The sequence below is a fragment of the Acomys russatus genome, chromosome 11 (genome assembly GCF_903995435.1).
Source record: "Acomys russatus chromosome 11, mAcoRus1.1, whole genome shotgun sequence".
NCBI classification, from domain to species: Eukaryota; Metazoa; Chordata; class Mammalia; order Rodentia; family Muridae; genus Acomys; species Acomys russatus.
The window spans coordinates 28420190-28442070 of NC_067147.1; the positions used below are offsets into that span (position 1 = coordinate 28420190).

The 21881-nt window shown below is 38.0% G+C and overlaps 1 protein-coding gene and 1 pseudogene across 1 annotated transcript in view; one reads left to right on the forward strand and one right to left on the reverse strand.

The window, feature by feature from the left end:
• The window catches only part of Khdrbs2 (KH RNA binding domain containing, signal transduction associated 2), a 461510-nt gene that overhangs the window by 155941 nt on the left and 283688 nt on the right, over nucleotides 1-21881 (forward strand). The gene's annotated exons all lie outside the window — the stretch shown is intronic.
• Nucleotides 3449-3797, reverse strand: LOC127195550 (prothymosin alpha-like; annotated as a pseudogene).

Consider the following 21881-nt stretch of genomic DNA (forward strand, 5'->3'; position numbering starts at 1 on the left):
AGAGACAGCTAGTGGAGCATAGTGGTTTTAGGGAGAATGTGCATCTTCATCTTTAACCTTCTAATATGCATAGCCATGAGCATCACAATTTGATGAATATCTTCCATTGGGGAAAATAAGGCTGTTAGTAGTTCTCCTGTATTCCGCTCAGCTTCATTCCTCAGTCCCTGTGGCTGTGGCTCCTCCTCCTCCTTAGATGACTTCCAAGGCTTGTACTTTGTTTTTGTTTCCAGATTCCCCTTTCTCTTTCACATACGATGTTATCTACCTGCTCCTGAACCTAAGCTTTATTGTTGAGCTTAGATATTCATTATCTACCTATCTAAAATGCTGATGTTATGTTAGAGTTCTAGTAGCAACTGAGGTGTGTGTGTGTGTGTGTGTGTGTGTGTGTGTGTGTGTGTGTGTGTGTGTGTGTGTGTGTGTGTACAGATAAACAGTGATTAACCAAACTTTCATCAACTTGCTTTTGACTCTTTGATCAGCTTGTCATTCTTATGTATGTAATCGGTGTTACTTTGATGCAGGAGTAATTAAGGAGAACAACATTTTGTTACAAACTGGTTTTTCCCATTGTTAAAGAGTGCTTGCCATCGCTGTGATAACATGTCATATTTGGTCATAAAGGACATGACCAAAAACGACGTGGAGGAGTAAAGGGCTTAGTTTGCTTTCAAAGCACTGTTCATCATTGAGGGAAGTCTGGGCAGGAACTCAAATGGCGCAGGAACCTGGCTGGAGGCAGGAACTGGTGCAGAGGTTGTGCAGTGCTGCTTTCCAGCTTGTTCCTTCTGGCTTGTTCATCCTGCTTTCTTATAGAACTCAGGACAGGAACCTGGTGGCAGGGGCTGAAGTAGAAGGCAGGAAGGAATGCCATTCATTGGCTTGTTGTCCAAGGCTTGCTCAGCTTCCTTTCTTATTTGAACTATGACCCCTGACCAGGAGCGGTACCGCCCATAGTGATCTGGGCCCTCCTAATTCACATCAATCACTAATCAAGAAAATACTTTCCCATTAGCCAGTCCAGTGGAGACATTTTTTTCACTGTAGTTCCCTCTTCCTACATGACTTTAGGTTAGGTCAGGTTGACAAAACCTCACCAGCACACACTTGTTGTCTTTTTTTTTTTTTTTTTTAATTTAAAGAATAACTGAAGTATACTATGCATCCTTGTGTACTTAAAGCTAGAGCTTTTTGTTCAATCTCCCTCCCATGTGTGCCCCATTTGGTAATTCTACAGAATATTATTTACATATTACATAGGTCACCTACTTTACCTTTACACATAGATTATAATGCAGACTGCATTTCTTCATTGGATATGCTCTTGATAGAATGCACAATGTATATCTTAAATGTGAATGTTATCTCATGGTAAAATGACATATTTGATTAATTATCTAAATCAAGAAAGAAGTGACTAAGTCACAAATATTTATTCTATCCCAACTATGTTCTCAAAGGTAAATTCAATATGTGCTTCATAAAATATTAACCACATTACAGCTTTTACAAAGCCTGTAATTGAATTATACAGCCTGACCTGTTTAATATTTTCCTTCAAAACAATTAAAAAAGGATTGGTTGTTTGCATGGCAGAGAGGTAGAATGACAGATTTGCTTAGATTTATTCTCAGAAATTGTGCAGGACCTGTAGCTTTGGTTAAAACATTAGGTTTTAAGATTTATTCCAGAATCAAAAATTGTGCAATATAGCAAACAGTTCTAGAGGTATGTCAGAAGGTCCTACAAGTTGAATAATTTCATGGTTAGTGGTAATGGTGGAAATGCTACTTTTTAGTTAGTTAAATTTAGCTAATATCCTTTAAGCAAAGAAAGAAAACAAACAACAACAAAATAAAAGAATAAAAAGAAATTGAAGCTCCAGGCAAATAACAATTGTATGTACCCACTGTCTAGTCTTTTTCCCACAGTTGTCATATCCCAGAATATCTGAAGTGTAGTGTATGTAAAACAATTCCCAGGAGACATACTAGAACAAACAGTTGTTGACGTCATCCCACCTGTGCTGATCTTGTCTGCAGGGCTTGGGGTCTGAGGACATGAAAGAACAGAATGGACTACAGTGTGATGCTGCCCACTATGTTAGCCCAGTTTCAGTGTACTTTTATACACGAATATAACAAAGAAAGCAGTGATCCAAGAAAGATTGCTTCAGTTCAGAAAAACATGTAAATAACCACCAGTTAACAAATAATAAATATTAACAGAGCAGCCCTTTCCTAGAACTTTCTTAGGACAGACCAGTTTACTCACAGTTGCTTGGCCTGTACTATAGAGTCTATCTAGGAAAACAAGCAAGCAAGGCACAGGGTTCAGGGTACCCTGATCAAATCAGATTCTATAGCTGTATTCTGACACTCAACAAGAATAAACATGTGTTATAAGTTAAATGTAAATGTTTGTTACAGGAGGCATGAAATCACATGAAAACAATCCAAGGAACAAAATACGCCTGAGGTAAAAGGTCCTCTAAATCCATGTGATTCATACATTTGTTTTATAGCCTCTCATGGGTGCCATTCTGAGAAGAAAAGAATGGAATACCAACATAACAACAAGAAATGAGAAATCATCTTTATCATTAGAGGTTCAGAATACTGAAGCATTACAAAACACAGCACAAAGGTGGATTAAAGTTGAACAATAGATACAAGAATTACATAGGAAACAAGAGAGGACTCTCCTACCCAGCCATCATACACTGAGGCACAAGCCATTAAAAGTCAAGATTAAAAAATAATTTAAAGTAAACTATTACCTATATAAAGTATATTCTGCTCCTACCCACAGATTTATTTTTTACCAGTTATAAATAATTATGTCTGTTTCTTTTTTTAATTCCAGTTTATTCATCAAACAGGCCAAAATAATAATAATAATAAAAAACAGCAACTTCATAGACAAAAAGGGTGAGGAATCTTTTACCTTTGGCCTACAAACCAACAACTTATAGTACAGCTAAGTACATAGTCAAATACTTACTGGAATGCTCAGAATAAAATTGTTTTTCATTGTTGTTGCATTTTAACAAGTTTTTTTCCTCCTTTGAGGTTATAATTAACATGGTCACTCCACAAATAAAGTCAGAAGTTGAACAGAGAATGCTCTGAAGGCTGGTTTAGCCACCCATTAGCATTAAATATGGTTGACTATCAATAGATACAAATATATAAAATATAAATAAAAATAAAAATAAAATTTCCTTTTAAAGTATTCTTAAGAGAAAACCAAAACAGAGCCTGGGAAGTTCTGTTTCTTTTTTCCTGCGCTGTTGCAAATTCATGCTGTGGTTTTGGTCTGGTAGGGGATAGCACATGACCTTTGTGGTGGCACTGCCCTCCATGACCACGTTGAAATTCTGAGACAGGAAGTGGAGGGTGAAGAAGTCATGATGTCCTTAAGTTTAACTTTCCATTTTGGCTGTCTAGTCATCCTCATCAGTCTTCTGCTACTCGGTGTCAACGTCGTCATCATCATCATCATCATCACCATCAGCAGCAGCAGCAGCAGCAGCAACTAACTGCTTGCCCGTAGGAGCCTGTTTCCTCTTCATCTCCATCTTCTTCCTCATCATCACCTTCCTCCTCTTACTCCCCTCCTTGTTTCTCTTCTTCATCTACATCATTGTCAGCCTCCTGCTCCCCATTTTCCCCATTAACATTCCTTTTGGCAGATGTGTCTCTTTCATTTTCTGCGTCCTCCACAACTTCCTTCTTCTCTTTCAAGTCCTTGGTGTTGATATCAGAGCTGGTGTCCTCTGCTGCATATGACATGGTAGGGTAGGCTGGTGGTTCAATGCAGCTAGGGCCCCAGGAACAATGCAAATATGGCTTTTCAGAACAGCTAGTGGCCCTCTGACCTGGAGTCTCTCTTATAGTTCCCCAAGATATTGCTCACTGTGGGTCATTTCTTTGGCCATGGTTCAACAAACAACACATTATAAATTGCTTGGATAACTCTATTCTTGGAGAAATCTAAGGGAAAAAAAAAGGGTAAACAGCATGTTAGCTTTGTATCAAACCAGTTCAAGAAAATTAGCTGACAGTTTAGAAATTTCTTGAAAGTCAAATTCCTTCATAGGCCATATGGCTGGGCATTCTTGGGCAGCCACAGAGCTGCGGGTTTAACTGGCAGTTGCTTGCACACAGTCTTTGGGGTAACTTACTGCAACTCTAGACAGAAGGCTGCTATTTTTAGTGCATCGGATAGTGAGATCAGTGAAGGGGAACAAGAGCAGCAGTTACACAAGCTCACCTTCAGACAGGGTGAGTAACAAGTGTATTATCCCTGTGAAACATCATCAGAGAGGTTAGAGAAATCCACCATGGCCACACACACCAAGGGAAGACTGCAGAAACAAGAGCCCACCAAAGCTTCTGTTTCTTGTATTAAGGATCGACTGTTCTTAATTGGAAATTACAAATAGTCATTGCAAATAAATGACTTTGTAGTGAAAGTCATTTTGGCATATCTAATAAGAAGGCTGATAGACACATTGAAATACAATCTTACAACCTGCTGTATTATATGTTGAAAGAAAAACGATTTGGTATGAGTTTTATATGAAAATATAATAATTCACGAGGCAAACTTTAATTCTTTGAAGTGCTAATAACGTGACTGTTTTCTGTTCCATAATATATCTTCTGTAGTTGGTGATGGCTGATTTAGTAATTTTTTTTCAGATTTTGTGGCAGGATTGATTTTTCATCAACAATAAAATCAACTAAAATCCTTCAAAGAGAAGTAGTTGCGTGGTGGGCATTGCTTGGGCAAGCCCCCAGCATCCTGGGCTCTGCTCCACATCAAAGGGGCTCATAGTTTCTCAGATCCTGAAGGAGCAAAGCTATACTTGTTGATTGTCAATTATCCTGTGATTGGTGACATAGACATTTACTTGAGTCCTTGAATATGTGTAACAATTTGTAACCCTACAGACAAGCTGCTCGGACATCCCAGATGCCATCTTAGTCATGACCAGATACAGTGGGCAGGATATCCACAATAGTTCTTTCTTAATGTTCCTTCTATAGAGAACATTTCTTGTTCATCATGACTTGGAGAAGAGATGTGGATTATGCATCTTAATTGGATTACATATCGCCTGGGTTCATGAAAGGCGTCAATTTGTGTTTTCATTTTTGTCACAGTAGTCTTCTGCCTCTTTTATCTCAACTTAAAATGACAACCTGTCCTGTCTCAGCTGAGCAGTAGTACATAAGAGTACAAGGCACTGAATTATGAACACATATTTTATGAGGACAAAATGAAATACATTTTTCAATGTTGAACCAATATATTACTTCAAAATATGATATATTTAGACTCTAGTGATCAAGTAATTATAGGGATTAGGTTTTAGTTGAAGCTAAAATATATCATCATATTTGAGAAATATGATTTTCATATTAGTGTCTCTTCTTTTTATGTATGAGCAATTTGTCATTCACTGTAGAGTACCATGACCTTAAAATGTAAAAGGAAAGAAACATAAATCTATCCAGGCTTAGTTTTTTTTTCACATATGCTTCAATGACAGAATATGAGTTAGCACATTTTTTTTATATGTAGTATCTTAAATTACTAAGTTCTTCTACTCTGATTTTATTAATAGCTGGAACAATTTTGTGCAATCATTATAACCATGACTGTATTGTTTAATTTTTCTGGGACAATATAAGCCAATGTCCACTCACCTGAGACATGGTACACAAGATAAAACCAGGAAAGCATCCCCCACAAGTCTGACATAGTGAACCAGGGTGCATTTCAGAGTCATGGACAGCTAACTTAAAAAGCTCACTCCAACATGGGATGTGAACCTCCACAGCAGCAGAGGGGGAGCTGCCTGCCTGACCCCCAGGTGACCATGGCCACTCAGAGTCTCTGTCCTCCAGCAATTATTTAGTGCTGGTACAACTCCAGGGAGGAACGTCTGAGGCCTTTGTGAGAATTTTGCTTTTCTGAGTCTTAGAAAGTTTGTTTGTTTCCTGATTGTTGTGATCATAATACCCTTCACTCCGAGGAGGAACATTTCTGTTTGGAGAATATCACTGCACAGCAAAGACCTTTTAGAACACTTGTTGGGATTTAAGGTGTATCAGAAAACCACTTGTCATTCATTATTTGCACTTGACCCTTATGTCTCAGTCAGAGTGAAGTGTGAGAATTGCAGAATCAAAAGCCTGTTTCATCTTACTGCAGTACGTTTTTATTTGCAAAACTATCTAGAAATATAACCATAAAAAGATAATTTTAACATTTTATAAAGCAGAAAAATAATAGTATAGTTCTTTATACCACTGATGAAAGCTTTTTTTCTTTTAATCATGTACTTTGTTTCCTGTCTCAAAGTAGTATAACCAAAGCAAAACAAAACGAAAAGAAAAACAGCCTACAATAGGACCAAGTGTGCCCTGGAACAACTTGAAATTCACTGTTAAACCTGAGAATCACAAAAGAAAGACCAGTTCCACAGTATTTCAGCCTATTTGAAACAAGCTTTATTAAATACTGGCTACGATAATGGATTCTAGCCAGGACCATTCTGGGGTCCCAGGAAATGGCAATGAGTCACATTTTTCAGAGGCTAAAAAGACAAACTCGTAAGGCCACCATAATACCCTGCAGGTCCAATCAGGGGCAAGCATACATCCTGAGATGCTTTCTGCCTGTGTACTCCCGCCTACATGCAACCAGGGCAAGCGTACATCCTGATGCATGTACCTCCTGCCTACATGTGACCAAGCACATCTGGTACTGTTGAGTCAAACAAATTTGTTTTGAAGAGTCAAAATATGTAGTTTGACATGAGCATGATTTGATCAACTGACAGTTAACTTGTATAACTTATTTATCATAAATAGCCTGCAATAGCACTTTCAAAGAGCTTGTATTCAAACCTTGTATTCTACCTGAGTTGTCTGGGTACAATACCACATATCAGAGTAGAAATATATGTGATGTGTGTGAAGAATTATCTTAAATTTGAGTTCTACACAAATTATCAAAATTAAACTTATTTTGCATCAATGTACGAAATTCCATACCCATGAACTAAAAACAACCTGTGAATAACAGTTAAGGCCTTAAATTGAGGAGTAGATTCAATAATATACTTTTTGTCCTATCATCCCTATATATTTCTATATTCCCTTTCTTTCTTTTCAAACCCCATCTCCAAATCTAAGAAAACAAGATTAAAGGAAAAGAGAGATATCCCTGAGTTCAATCTCCTTTTCTCTCTGACTATGACCAATAGTAACTTATAACCAACTCCCAATGAAAGTAAACATCTAGGGCCTGGAGAGATGGCTCAGAGGTTAAGAGCACTAGCTGCTCGTCCAGAGGTCCTGAGTTCAATTCTCAGCAACCACATGGTGGCTCACAACCATCTATAATGTGATCTGATGCTCTCTTCTGGCCTGCGGATGTATGGGCAGGTAGAGCATTGTATAATAAATAAATAAATAAATAAATAAATAAATAAATAAATAAATAAATCTTTTAGAAAAAGAAAAAAATAAATATAACTCTATAGCCCAACAAAACAACCAAAAACCTACCCAATCCCCCTTAAGGGAAATGGGGCATCATACTCTTAAGGTCTCTTCTTGTTGATTTGGGACAAATAGTACCTTTGTAGGGGCGTAAATAGAACAAGAATATACACCTAGGTGTAACAGATAGATATGATTTTCTAGATAGATAAAGTAAAATAATTTGAAAAGGTCTTCAACAACAACTACAGAATATGGCATTTAAAGATGTTTTTATTATATTAAAGATTCGTTGACAATAATGTAGTTTAACTCTTGACAGCACTCGGGCTACCTCAAGAAGATGATGAGCATCAAAAAACTCTCTTATGGAAATGGCTTCAAATGTGGCAAACAAGCCACTGGAAAAATGCCCTTATTTAGGCTACAGACAGAAGTCTGCCTAAAAATGGGCAAACTTGGATGCTTGGCAGCCAACCTGCCAAGACCGGAAAAATAAGTCCTCAATAGTTCCTGGCTCACAAATATATCTATCAGATATACTGAGCCAGAAGGCTGAAGATGGTGCTCCAATGTTATGGAGAGTTTTGGTCAAAGGTTCAGGCAACAAACTGTCTCTGTCTTTTTTTTTTTTTTTTTTTTTTAAGCTGCTAAGCTGCACTCCCTGTATAGTCAGGTAATTAATTTTATTCCTTCTCAAGTCTCTGGTGGAGCTGAAGATAGTATAGTTTTACAATTGAGCTTAGTTACTTAGGGTTTAACATGTTTTTAGGTCTATATAGATGTTTTAAGGTGATAAGATGAGATATAATATTGATTTACATTCAGAATTTTAGACTCACCAAGATGGGAAAGATGTTTTCTTCAAGCTTGCCAAATACAAATAGCCAAACCGCTATGATTATGACATTGATATACTTCCTGATTGTAACGTGATTCTTCTTGTTGTATGTAGTTTATTTTATATGTATGTAATAATGTAAATGCATATGTAAAATATTTTAAGAGCATGTAGTTTGTTATTCCCATAAACAATAGCTTCCACCATTACTCACTTATCTGTCCTGGGCAATTGGGGCTTAAAGGTTAATTTTGTCCCTTTTATCACATGTGAACACTTTTGGGATTGACGGAACATTCTTTGCTATCTCTTCTAGAGAGAAATAGAGTTGGCCTGTGTTACTTTAAGTTTCAGTCGTTTTAGTGACTTTTCAATAATTAGTGTGATAGGAAAAAGATTGTGGAGCTCTTCCCTCAGCTGCAAGGTCCAAGTCTCATGGAATCCAAAGCTGCCTTATGAGGTTTCTGAGGGGTTTGAGGCTCCCTTCTGGGTAGATGGATTAAACTAGGTAGAGTGACCTAGAATAAATGCAAATAGAGTCCATGATGAGTCTAGCTCTTCGGGTTCTTTTTGTTTGTGCTTTTTGTTGTCATTTTTCTTTTCTCGTTTTTTATTTCATCACTTTATAGGATGACACTAGCACCCTTCCCCCTCTCTACATACTCCTGCCCTCCAATGCCCATTCTCCCACTGTACCATCTCATTATCTCAGAGAAGAGGCAGGGAGCTAAGGGGTACCAAATGATCCTGGCACCTCAAGTAAGAGCAGGACTAAGAACATACTTTCCTACAGGCCAGACAAGGATGCTCAGCTTGGGGAAAGGGATCCAAAGGCAGGCATCAGAGTTAGAGACAGCCCCTATTCCCATTTTTAGGGAACTCACATCATGACCAAGCTGCACATCCATTACATTTGTATAGGGATTCTAGGTCCAGCCCATGGAAGCTCTTTACTTGATGGTCTAATCTCTGTGAGGCACCATGGGCCATAGTTTGTTTACTGTGTTGGTTTTCTTGTGGTGTCCTTTATTGTTCTGACTCCCTCAATCCTTCCTCCTACTCTTCCACAAAACTCCCTGAACTTGGCCTACTGTTTGGCTGTAGGATTCTGAATTTGTTTCCATCAGCTGCTGTATAAAGCCTCTCAGAAGACAATTATGCTGGGCTCTTGTCTGCTGTGGAGGCCTGCTCCTTTTGGGCAGCATAACTATAAATATTTTTATTTCAGACCCAGAAGCCCCATCATCTACAGCTCATTGCTGACATAAAAGAATATCTATACAAGGTCAGGTTGAACATAAACGATGCCTTATTAATCAGAAAAATTCCCCAGCCATAAGCCCATCTTCCCCCAACTGCTAGGCACACTTTCAAGGTTAGCTAGAACTTCTTGTTAGCATAATAACTGGAGTCAGAGATGACCACCCTGTTCCAACATCTACCCCCCTGTATGAGCTAATTGCTGTTTTCACCCTTTATTATTTTTCTTATGTGTACAAATAACTGTAAATTTTTTGAACTAAATGGTAAACAATAGAATTATTTTTCTTTCTTTTTCTTTTTCTATCTATTATAATTTATTCCCATTACATCCCAATTGTTATCCCATTGCTTGTTTCTTCCTATTCTCATCCTCCCTCCCTCTTCTTCCCTATTCCCCTACCCTAGACCCCTGACAAGGAGACCTCTCCTCCCCAGCAACCTAACATTAAATATGCAATACAACCTCCGCTCAGGGATGCAGGTCAGATCTCCAACTGGCTGCACCACTGAGCTCAGGAAATAAAACTTTTATTTTAAGCTTCTGTGTATGAACTGAGTTTTCTAGGCTTCCACTCTGAACCCCACATCTGCAGGCATAGCAAAGTATCATTATTAGTGATAGGGGCTCTCTCCCTTATAGTGGTTCTCAGGTTGGGCTAGTCATTGCTTTGCTATTACCTCAATCTCTGCTCCACTTTTATCCTTACATTTCTTGTAGATGGGACAAAGTCTTGGTCACTATCTCCCCTAGAAGTCCTGCTTGGCTACAGGAGGTGTTGACTTCAGGCCCCATATCCCCACTGCTAGGAGTCTCATCTAGGATCACCCCCATAGGCTCCCAGCAGCCTCCGCTGTCACAGATGTACTCTCCCACCCTTTTCCATTCTCTACTCCACTTCTCCCCTCCCTCTTCTCCCCACACCTTATCCCCATCTCTGTTGCCCTCCCTTCCCCCTCTCCCACACAGCTCCCTCCCTCCATCGACTTCAGATGTCTATTTTATTTCCTCTATTGAGTGAGATTCAGGGATCCTCCCTTGGGACCTCCTTGGCTTTAGATCTATTGATTGTAGCATGGTTAACCTGTAAATTATGGCTAATATATCATGAGTGTCTTTCTGAGTCTGGGTTACCTCACTCAGGATGTTCTTTTCTAGTTCCATCCATTTGCCTGAAAATAGCATGATGTCTTTGTTTTTAATAACTGAGTAGTATTCCATTGTGTAAAGGTACATTTTTTTTTTTTATCTGTTATTCTGCTGAGGGACATCTAGGCAATTTCCAGTTTCTGTCTACTACAAATAAAACTGCTATGAACATAGTAGAACAGCTGTCCTTGTGGTATGGTGGAGCATCTTTTAGGTATAAGCCCAGGAATGGTATGCTTGAGTCTTGAGTTACAGCTATTCCTAGTTTTCTGAGAATCCTCCAGAATGATTTCCACAGTGATTGTACAAGTTTGTACTTCCACCAGCAATGTAGGAGTGTTCCCCTTGCTCCACAACCTGGCCAGTATGTGCTGTCATTTGAGTTTTTGAACTTAAATATCATGATGTTTCCCTCATGACAAAAGACATAGAACATTTCTTTAAGTGACTCTTGGTCATTGGAGATTCCTCTGTTAAGACTTCTTGGCTTAGCTCTGTACCTCATTTTTATCTAGGTTATTTTGTTGCTGTTTAATTGTTTGAGTTATTTACATATTTTGGATATTACCTCTCTGTCAGTTATAAAGTTGGTAAAGATTTTCCCCAGTCGGTAGGCTGCCATTTTGTTCTATTGACAATGTTGTTTGCCTTACAGAGCTTTTCAGTTTCATGAGGTCTCTCTCATTTATTAATCATTGGACTCAGAGCCTAAGTTGTTGGTGTTTGTTCAGAAAGTTGTCTCCTGTGCCAATGAGTTCAAGGCTTTCCCCCACTTTCTATTATAATATATTTAGTGTGTCTGGTTTTATATTGAGGTCTTCAATGCACTTGGAGTTGAGTTTGTGAAGGGTCATACATATGGATCTATTTGTATTTTATACATGTAGACATTCAGTTAGAAAAAGAAAGCATGTTCAATAAATGATGCTTTCTTTTTTCCATTGTATAGTTTGGGCTTGTTTCTCAAAAATCAGGTGTCCACAGGTGTGTGCTTTTCTAGATATTCTATTCAATTCCATTGGTTGACCTTTCATTTTTTATGACAATACCTTGTGTTTTTATTACTACTCTGTAGTATAGCTTTGAATTCTTACAAAATTAGTTTAGCTGTGCAAGGTATTTTGTTTTCCTATATAGGTTGATGGTTGCTCTTTCAAGGTGTGCAAAGAATTGTGTGGGAATTTTGATGGGCATTGCATTGACTCTGTAGATGGCTTTAGTAAGATGGCTATTTTTACTATGTTAGTCCTACCAATCCATGAGCATGGGAGATTATTCCATCTTCTAAAATCTTATATTTATTTCTTCAAAGATTTGAAGTTCTTGTCATACAGATCTTTCACTTGCTTGGTTAAAGTTACACAAAGATATATTATTTGTAGCTTTTTGAAGGGTATTGTTTCCCTAATTTCACTCTCAGTCTTATTATTTATTGTTGTATAAAGGAGGACGACTGATGTTTTTGAGTGAATTTTGTATCCAGCCATTTTGCTTAAGGTGTTTATCAGCTGTCTTACCTGGTGGTCCATGGGAAACAGTGGCCTCCAGGAATGCACACACGTAGGGATGAGGTCCAGTAGATGCAGTGTGCATTGGCAGGGTGCAGGGCATAACTCACCAATGCTGTGTTTGCCCATTGGCTTGATGCAAGCAGGCCTCACCTGTCTCCCCAGGTGGCCACTGAGGCCCTGCTGGGATGGGTGCTCTGGTCCAGCTATTTATATGATTACAGTTCAGGTTTCACACCTCTGTCCAAAGGGTTCTTTACATTCTGGCCCTAAGAAATAGTCCCATAAACCCTTTTTGTTTTTCTTTTTATTATTCCATCTAAATCTCTTGACCCAGAATCTATTAACAACAACAAAAACAGCAATGACAGCAGTGATTATTATAAGCAAGCAAATTGTATGTGGTTGATTATGCAACAATACACAACAGGGCCACTAATCACTACTTTTACATTTAAGATTCAAAACCTTCCATGGTGTTAGTGATTTTTTAACTCCTAGACTTGTTTTCTTCTTATATTTCTGCTGTTACTTATTGGCAATTGGCATAAATATGTAAATATTGGGGCATGTGTGTTAGGTAGTTGTAACCTAAAGGCAAGTGCCACAAATATGTAAATATAGGCATGTCAGTGGGGGTGTCAGTGGGAGTGCGCGTTAGGTTGTTTTTTTTTTTAGGTTGTGCTTTATTTTGTTTTATTTTTATGTGAAGATTACCTTGAATTTGACAATCTGGCCAAATGATGATAGCACATGGGAAATTGTCACGGCAAATTTTCCAGTCAGAGAAATGTTTCCAACAGGGGCCATCCTAAGGTTTTTACATGGTAAATAGAATGGAGGACAAAGAACAAAACACAGAATGTTCTAGTTTAAAAGTTTTAACATAAACTTTTTCCCCCCTGCTTTTTAAGGTTAATGGTGGTTTCAGTTTCTCCCTAAGGGTAAGGCATCTACATTTTATTATACCTTGGCCAAGCAAGTGCTCCAATCCGTTATTTGGAATGCTAGATGGAAGTCAGAGGGGAGGGTACTTTACCATACAGAGGGTGTTGACCAATTCAAAACTGTAGCATTTTTGTTTTGTTTTTGTTGCAGTTTGTTTGTTTGTTTTCTTTAGTTCTCCTTTTTGATCAAGATGCATCTTTTTAGTGTTTGTCCAGGCTCGGAAATCATTCATCCAGCTTTTCTCTGTGTCTGTCTGTCTGTCTGTCTGTCTGTCTGTCTGTCTCTGTCTCTCTCTGTCTCTCTCTCTGTCTCTCTCTCCTCTCTCTCTCTCTCTCTCTCCTCTCTCTCTCCTCTCTCTCTCTCTCTGTGTGTGTGTGTGTGTGTGTGTGTGTATGTGTATATGTGTGTTGAGAATTTTAATTGATTTTGCAATTTATTTTCCATTCCTTACAGGAGTTAAAGCTAGAAAAAGATCAATTTATACAAGACACAGGCCATCAAGTACCTTTAATATAGCATTCATTGTACCATAAGTCTTACTTCTTGCTAGTTTCTTAATTTAGGGAAGAATATCCTAACACACTCTAAGTCCATTCAGGTCTATGGTAAATATTTATATACGTGATTTGTTATACATGCATAAGTCATATATATAATTGGTACACTGTATATTATTAGTAACAGCAGTATATTTTAATATTTTATACTTGTCTTAGTTAGGGTTATAATTGCTGTGATGCAACACCATGACCAAAGCAACTTGGAGAAGAAGTTTATCTTGCTTACACTTCCCCAACACTGTTCATCCTTGAAGGAAGTCCGAACAGGAACACAAGCAATCCACACATGAAGACATAATTCCTTGAAAACTGAATATCAGAAGAAAAGTTTTCTCAAATAGCCTTAGTTTGTTTTTAATAAAACAATCTTTTTAATTTTATGTGTGATCTTAGTATTGAACTAAATGTGGAGAGTTGTGTAAAACACGAAATAAATTGACTGGGGAGATAAGTCAGGTCAGTAAATTGCTTGCCATGCAAGCGTGAAAGTCCCAGTTTGGTTCTCAGAACCCATGAAAACAAACTATAGCCACACTGATAAAACACCCTGCCCTCAGGCTCTGAAGAAGTGGATGCGGGTTGACCCTGGGGCTCACTGGCCAGCTAACATACACTACTTGGCAAGTTGCAGCCTACTGAAAAACCTCTGAAGACCAAGGGGAAGATGCCCAAGGAACAACAATTGAATTTGTCCTCTGGCATTTACACATTGACACACATGGGTAGACACCCATAAATGTTAATTAAAATCAGTGTATATTTACAGTGATTTTTAAATTAATCACCATGTTAGTATACATGCTTCTGCAGTGTAATGTGTGATAATCCAGTATCTATGCACAACCAGCAGTTATAAAACTGAGATTGTGTATCTTAGTTAACTACTTAATTTAAAAATAAGTTTATTATTTAACCCAGAATTCTGGCACATATTGATGTGGTGAATTCAGGGTGACATTATAAGCATGCATGTTATCGCTCCTTGATTCTTCCCTCTCCTTGCTTCCTTTGTTAAGCACAAAGTCCCCTCTTCCAGCTCTTCATAAAACATGCTGCAGATTGAGGCCAGTGAGTTCAGGACAGCTGTGCTGCATAGAGAAATCCTGTCTTGAAAAAAACAAAACAAAACAAAGCAATACAAAACAAAACAAAACAAAACCCTGCAGAATGCAGTCCCCACTGTACCACAGAACACAACAGCTCAGTCTTACATTTGAATAAGTGCTGTCCTCCTCCCTCCTCCTCCTTCCTCCTCCCTCCCTAGTTCTCCTTCCTGACCATCCCCTTTCAAGTTTCTAGTAATCAATCCCTTAGTACATCTTGTGATGGGAAGTGTATTGTTCTTTGTAGGTTTTCAGGAAGACACCATTAAATGCTGGGGTTTTTTTTGTTTTTTTTTTTTGTTTGTTTGTTTTGTTTTTTTTCAGAGTTAAAACTTGACCCCAGCACAAGCTGAGCTCTTTGAAGAGAAATTTGGAAAACTTGTTCTATCCAATGTGAGACATATAGATATTCAATTAAGAGCATAATAGGTTCAGACTGGAAATGCTCAAGAGCAAATCCTGTCTGAACACAGTGCTCAACACAGGCGTCCATGTACACCGTCTCAACCTCTGAGTTTCTTTAGTCGCAGGGTTGTACGTTTGACTCAGTATTCTATTACCTTATTATTATTTCCCTCAGCAGTCATTTCATGTACTGTTATATAGTTCTAGTTCAATCAGCCACAAATTATTGAAAGTCTGGGCACTTGGTAAACTTGGCTAAAACATAGAGGCTTCTGTTTACTTACTCTAGTTATCGATGTCACAGAGAATCCAGGCGATGGAGGAGCAGTGACCAGGTTCTTAACTAAATGAATGACCAACATCACTAAGCTTGCTTTTAGTAGTGGTCTGTGTGTCTAGGTTCAAAAGAAGGGGCGGGGGATAAGAAAGGCCAAGGAAGGTGAAGTGGAGGAAATATGTGGACATTTCTTTTCTTTTCTTTTTCTTTTTTCTTTTCTTTTCTTTTTCTTTTTTTTTTTTTTTTTTTTTTTTTTTTTTTTTTTTTTTTTTTTCTGCAAACATTGTACATTTGTGCTTGACTTTTACAGCCTGCCTGTGTTTTGTGCACTGGCTGGACTTCTATTCACAGAATCTCCCACGTAAATGACACTGTCCAGTCTGGCATCTCAGCTAGTTGCAAAGATAAGCATCCCGAATGCCAATGAGAGAAACACACTTGATTTTTTTTTTTTTGGTTCCCATTAGGGATCCTTACAAATTTATTTACTTTAAAAACATTATTCACTTTTCATGTCTCCTCCCCATATAAATATTATAAAACCTGTAGTGAAGATCAGTATTTATGCATCAACAACTATATCCCTGATTCTAATATTGGATCCTTTATCTGGGTGAAGCAACAGTGAAAATGGTGGAAGAATACCACACATTTTGTTTTTTCATTGTACAAAACAATTAAAGTTAAAAATAAAAAAAGGTCATCGTTAAAAGTAAAGAAATTTTAAATTAGTGTTTTCAAATTTGAAAAAAGTATGTATGCTGAGCTTGCATGAAAAGCAGACAAAGTCCTCTGTGAATAACAAAGGACGGTTAAGTTTCTTAAACCATAAACACATATACATCACATATAAAGACACACATTAAAGGTATTTTTCAGTTTCAAACAATGATAATATTCAAAATCCTTATTTTTTCAAATGATTGGGAGATGCACCATTCCTTGGCAGCATTGCAAATGTCATGATTACCTCATCAAAGTTATTATCTCAGGGAAGATTCCCTGAAACATGCCTGCACCTCACTAGCACCTGTTTCTATGTTAAACATACCCTGGGGCATAAAAATTGAAATTTGTCTACCAGTTTTTGCTTCATGATAGTAGCAGGGTGATCGATGGTTGGTAGATGTTATTCATCTGCTCCTCTGCCAGTCTCTTACCACACATGCAGCGCCGTCCCTTTTCAATCTTAAGTTTTGAAAATATGAAGATAGAATTCATTCTCTGTGCATAGGTGTACTGTATAGTTACCCGAAAAAAACTAGCCAACTGGCCAACTGGGGAAATGTTTAACTATAGGAGCCCCCAAATCATGGAGACCAGTTTTATGATATTAGCTTGTTTTATCTAATAGATTAACATCAAGAAATCAAAGTAGTGGGAGCTATACTGTTTTCTCTTGGCGATTCTTAAAATAAGGAACCTAAAATAGACAACTAAAATTTAATTCAAATTCAGTTAGCTGTAATTCATTGCTAAGTTATTTTAATCAAATATTTCAAAATAATTTACATTTCCTGGAAGACAGGAAATTGAATAGACTGCTGTTGCCCATTACAATCTGGCTGCCATGAACTGAGCATTCAGATGTGATTTATTTCTGAGAATACCACAACACATTATCTCTCCTGTTACTCACAAACAATGTGTACCTTGGAAAAGAAAAGCTGGAAGTTCAGTTCCTGGGCTGCTGGATGTCTTGTAACTGGAGCTTGGCACCTTCTGCACCTGATGCTCTGCTTGCAGAAAAGCTGGGCAAGCACTTCCTGTTCACCCCAGCTCCATCAGCAGCTGTGCTCTGCAGGAAGCCCTCTTCCTTCTAGAGAAAGAGTTGACTGTTTCCAGAAGAGTTTTCCTCACTTCGTCGCTATAGGGTTCTATAGCATCAGAAATTGATCACAACGTATTACAGCGTACCATGATGAGGAGCCATTACACACTGCTATAAACATTGTTCACACTGCAAAGCAAAGTTACTAACTTTGTAATGATGCCCTCCCTAGTGTGTGTGTGTGTGTGTGTGTGTGTGTGTGTGTGTGTGTGTGTGTGTGTGTTGGGGGGGCTTGGCATATGTGTGCATGAGGGTGTGTAGCTGTGGAAGCATGTCTGGCATCTTCCCCCATCACTTCGCATGATATGTTTTGAAACTGAAGCTTTTTGTTTTGGTGAGACTAAGCAGTCCAGGGAGTCACTTGTCTGCGCACCCTGCACTGGGGGAGTGGGTGTGTGCTGTGAAGCTCAGCTTCTTGGTCCTAGGTATTTGAACTCAGGTCCTCATGTTTATGCCATAAGCACTTTACCTACTGAGCCTTTTCCCAGCCTCAGATGCTTACCTTCCATTTAGTTTTACTTTCACACCTGGTCTTGCATCCATTCCATCACTATGAGTAATTTATATACTCCAGCTACTAAGATGGACCTTCTGAAGAATTCCAATATATGCAGTGATATTTTTTGTGTTATCACAATCATCATTAAGGCTTTTGTCTTAATCTCAAATAGTTCCTTTCTGTCTCCCTCTACTGCAGGCCCCGTTAAGTCTTAACTGCTTTCTCTTAGTCATCTCTTACTCCTCTTTTAGAATCTCTTAACTTAATCCCAATAATGCATACAATAGACTCATTTCTGTGTTTCTCCACTGGGTGCCCTGCTCTCTTCCACATAGCAATAATTATTGTGGCCCAAATGGCAAACACCATGGTGTAGATACATCACAACTTTCTTATATATTCTTTGTTAGGTACAGTTCACTTCAGCTCTATCAGCAGCTGGGCTTGGCACGAAACCCCCTGTGGAAGTAGAGAATTTAAGAATTACTTGTCCAATGTTAAGACATAAGGGAATGCATCTCTTGTTTGTATTATTATCTTTATCATGAGTATAATTTCTGATAAAGTTAGAAGGTACTCCTGAGGCATTCATTTAATATTTGAATCTGATTTGGGTATTGTTTATTACCACGCATTATTTCCAAAAGGGACTGTAAGTTGATATTTTATCTGTGAGTAATCATTTTTAAACAAAGGTTTGAGAGAGTTCTCTCTCAGCAATTCCCTGAATAAGGAGACCCAGACCCTGGCATGCATTCATGGTTTTTGATGCCCTGTCAGAAAGACTAGATTTGCTAGATAAATGAAGCCTTCATTAGACGAAATAGAATACCAAATTGATTTCTGAAGTGTCTGATATTTTCATATAATTAGAGGTGGCATTTTCTAATTTTATGACCAAGGAGAATATTTAATCCTTTCTTAAGAATAGCACTCTAGAGTTCATCTTATAGAATTTTACATTGCCCTAGGGAGTGTTTACCGAAGAATTCCATCAGACTGAACAGATGCTGCAAGATCCTGGTCTCCTTGCGAGGGCGGTGGAGGAGAATGGTGGGAACCTTCATTTCTTCTCTTGCCTCCTAAGCTAACTCAGGTTTCCTACTTCTAGGCTTTGACAGCTCAGTGGTGAGAAGATCATATTTGCTTTCTCTTCTCCTCTGCTGGGAAAGAGAACTGTTTTCATGAGATTTATACTGTGTATCCCTTGTTTGGATTCTAATTTTAGGTTTTGTTACTTGGGGAATTTATAGCACTTGTTTCAGATAAGAATATCCTCTCTATCTTTCTCTCTCTCTCTCTCTCTCTCTCTCTCTCTCTCTCTCTCTCTCTCTCTCTCTCTTTTTCTCTCTAACTTATTTCTTTGTAAGATGATTATAACTCCTAATGAATATTCACTTATATAAGGAAAATGCAATTTCTCCATACAATATTAATAGAATCCATGAGATTTGCATCTCAGGCAATAGCTTTTCAGGTGGAAACCCTTGAAGATGGGCTTAGAATGAAAACCTGCAAGAAGAACATTATGCTAGGCAGATTTGTGCCCAGGGGTCCCACTCAAACTATGGCACCAGCCAAGGACAATTCAGGCTGTAAACTTTAAACTCCTACCCAGATCTAGCCAATGGTCAGAACATTCTCCACAGTTGAGTGGAGAGTGGGGTATGACTTTCACATGTACTCTGGTGCCTCATATTTGACCATGTCCCCTGGAGGGGAAGACCTGGTGGCACTCAGAGGAAAGATACCAGGTTACCAAGAAGAGACTTGATACCCTATGAGCATATACAGGGGGAGGTAATCCCCCTCAGAAACAGTCATAGGGGAGGGGAATAATGGGAAAATGGGGGGAGGGAAGAATGGGAGGATACAAGGGATGGGATAACCATTGAGATGTAACAAGAATAAATTAATTAAGAAAATTGTTTCACATAAAAAAAAAAAGAAAAAAGAAAACCTGCAAACCTGTTAATAAGTCACATTCACCTTGGCTTTATCTTCACAGCTTTGGCTTCTGATCTCTTACTTTGTGCTGGCTTAGTGGGACCAAACACTAAGGAGCCACTTGGTTATTCATGGTATGCTCAGACAATTAATATAAAGAACATTCGTCTTCTATAACTTGTTGGATGGGAATTAAAAATTAACTTCTAAACCTGCACATGATTTCTTACAATGCCATTGACACTAAAGCATTCTGGACTTTATTACTCACAATAGCTTTAATTTATACAGACAGAAAATATCTGAAACAGTTACATCAAAGGATGCCAGATGAGTAGAGAACATCTTAAAATTACTTGAAATATCGCTGAAAAGCAGTAACATCCATTGGTTGGTGCTTTTGGTCACAAATCATTTTCTGAGAATAGCCATATTATTTTATTAGAGCCACTGCTTACATTTTGGTTATAATCTTTTGCAACTTTATTATTAAAGAGCATGCTATCAGGATTATGATTGCATACTTAGTATTGGGGAAAGCTATAAAACATGAGAACTGCTTCCTTTCTTAACAAGATTATAAGATAATTTGTGAAGAGTTAATTCTTCAAGAGCTGTGTAACTCAGTGTAAGGATGTGATTTTTTTTTAGATCCACTTGCCTAAATAATCAAACAGTTGTATGTTTGAAGAAAAAATTAAAGATATAGGAAGAACATCAAAACTTGCATTGTTATTTCTTCATCTTTGGTTTTTCAATATGTGGTACTTATACACCAAGAATAGGCTCTTATCAGTTATTCTAGATATTGACAAAGTTTCACACTGGTTTATTAAGCAGGTTATTTGCAGAACCAATTTCCTAGTATACTGTTAGGATTTTTATTTTTTACATATACATTTATATTATTACACATATATACAATAAACTACCTATAGCAAGTAGAACCATGGATCAATCAGGAATTAAAGAAGTCTTACATTCATAGTGTTTTGCTATTTGTATTTGGCAGTCTTGAAGAAAACATCTTTGATAACTTAGTGCATCTAAAATTCCGAATGTAAAAATCTTTTTTTGTGATTTCTGATATGTGAGAACTATCCTGTGTCACTCAGTTAGTATTTTGTGAGACCAACTGATTTAAGTGCAGTTTGATTCAGTTCTGGTACTAAGTAGCGATAATCAATACAGTTCCTATGGAGTAAATGCTCAGAACCACAAGACAGTCCTCCATTTTGGGTGTCAATCTGATGTGCTATCTCCCCATGTGACCAATAACTTCTCTCTGACATAGGTACAAATTAATGTCTTAAAAACTACCTCATCAGGTGCAGGGATTGGCTAGAGTAGCCCACAGACTCAGGGAGACACTGCTTACTCTATTTCTAATTTTCTGTAAGGTGGGATCAATTACAAAAATTCAGATCAGAGAAAATCAAAAGATGTCATGGAGCATCTCCTGCCATGTCACCTGCTGGTATCCCCAGTGTGCTCAGCTTCTCAGGTCTCCTAGACTTTCTCTCTACGGTCTACTCAGCCATTATTTCATCACCAAGGTTTATGAAAGTACTGGCGATTGATGGATAAGTCAATCTTTAGCCCCCTGAAACTCCTTTCCTGGAGATTGGGAGATTAGACTTTATCATTCCAACCCTCCAGGCCAGTGGGTCTCAACCAGTCTAATGCTGGGACCCTTTAATACAGATGCTCATGATGTGGTGACCCCCAGCCATAATATTATTTCTGTTGATACTTCATAGCTGTAGTTTTGTTGCTTTTATGAATCATAGTGGAAACATCTATGGTTCTGGATGGTCTTAAATGATCCCTGTGAAAGGGTCTTTAGACCCCCAAAGGGATCACAACCCACACCATAGATGCCTTGGATTACTAGCTCTTTGTCTTTCATATTTTTCCAAAAAATGCATATTCTAGTATAGATGAAAAGGGCTTGCTAACAGAATAAAAGATGCTCATTTCCTTCTATGCATTTGCTTTTATAGTTTATTGATTAAGCAAACAATTTAAT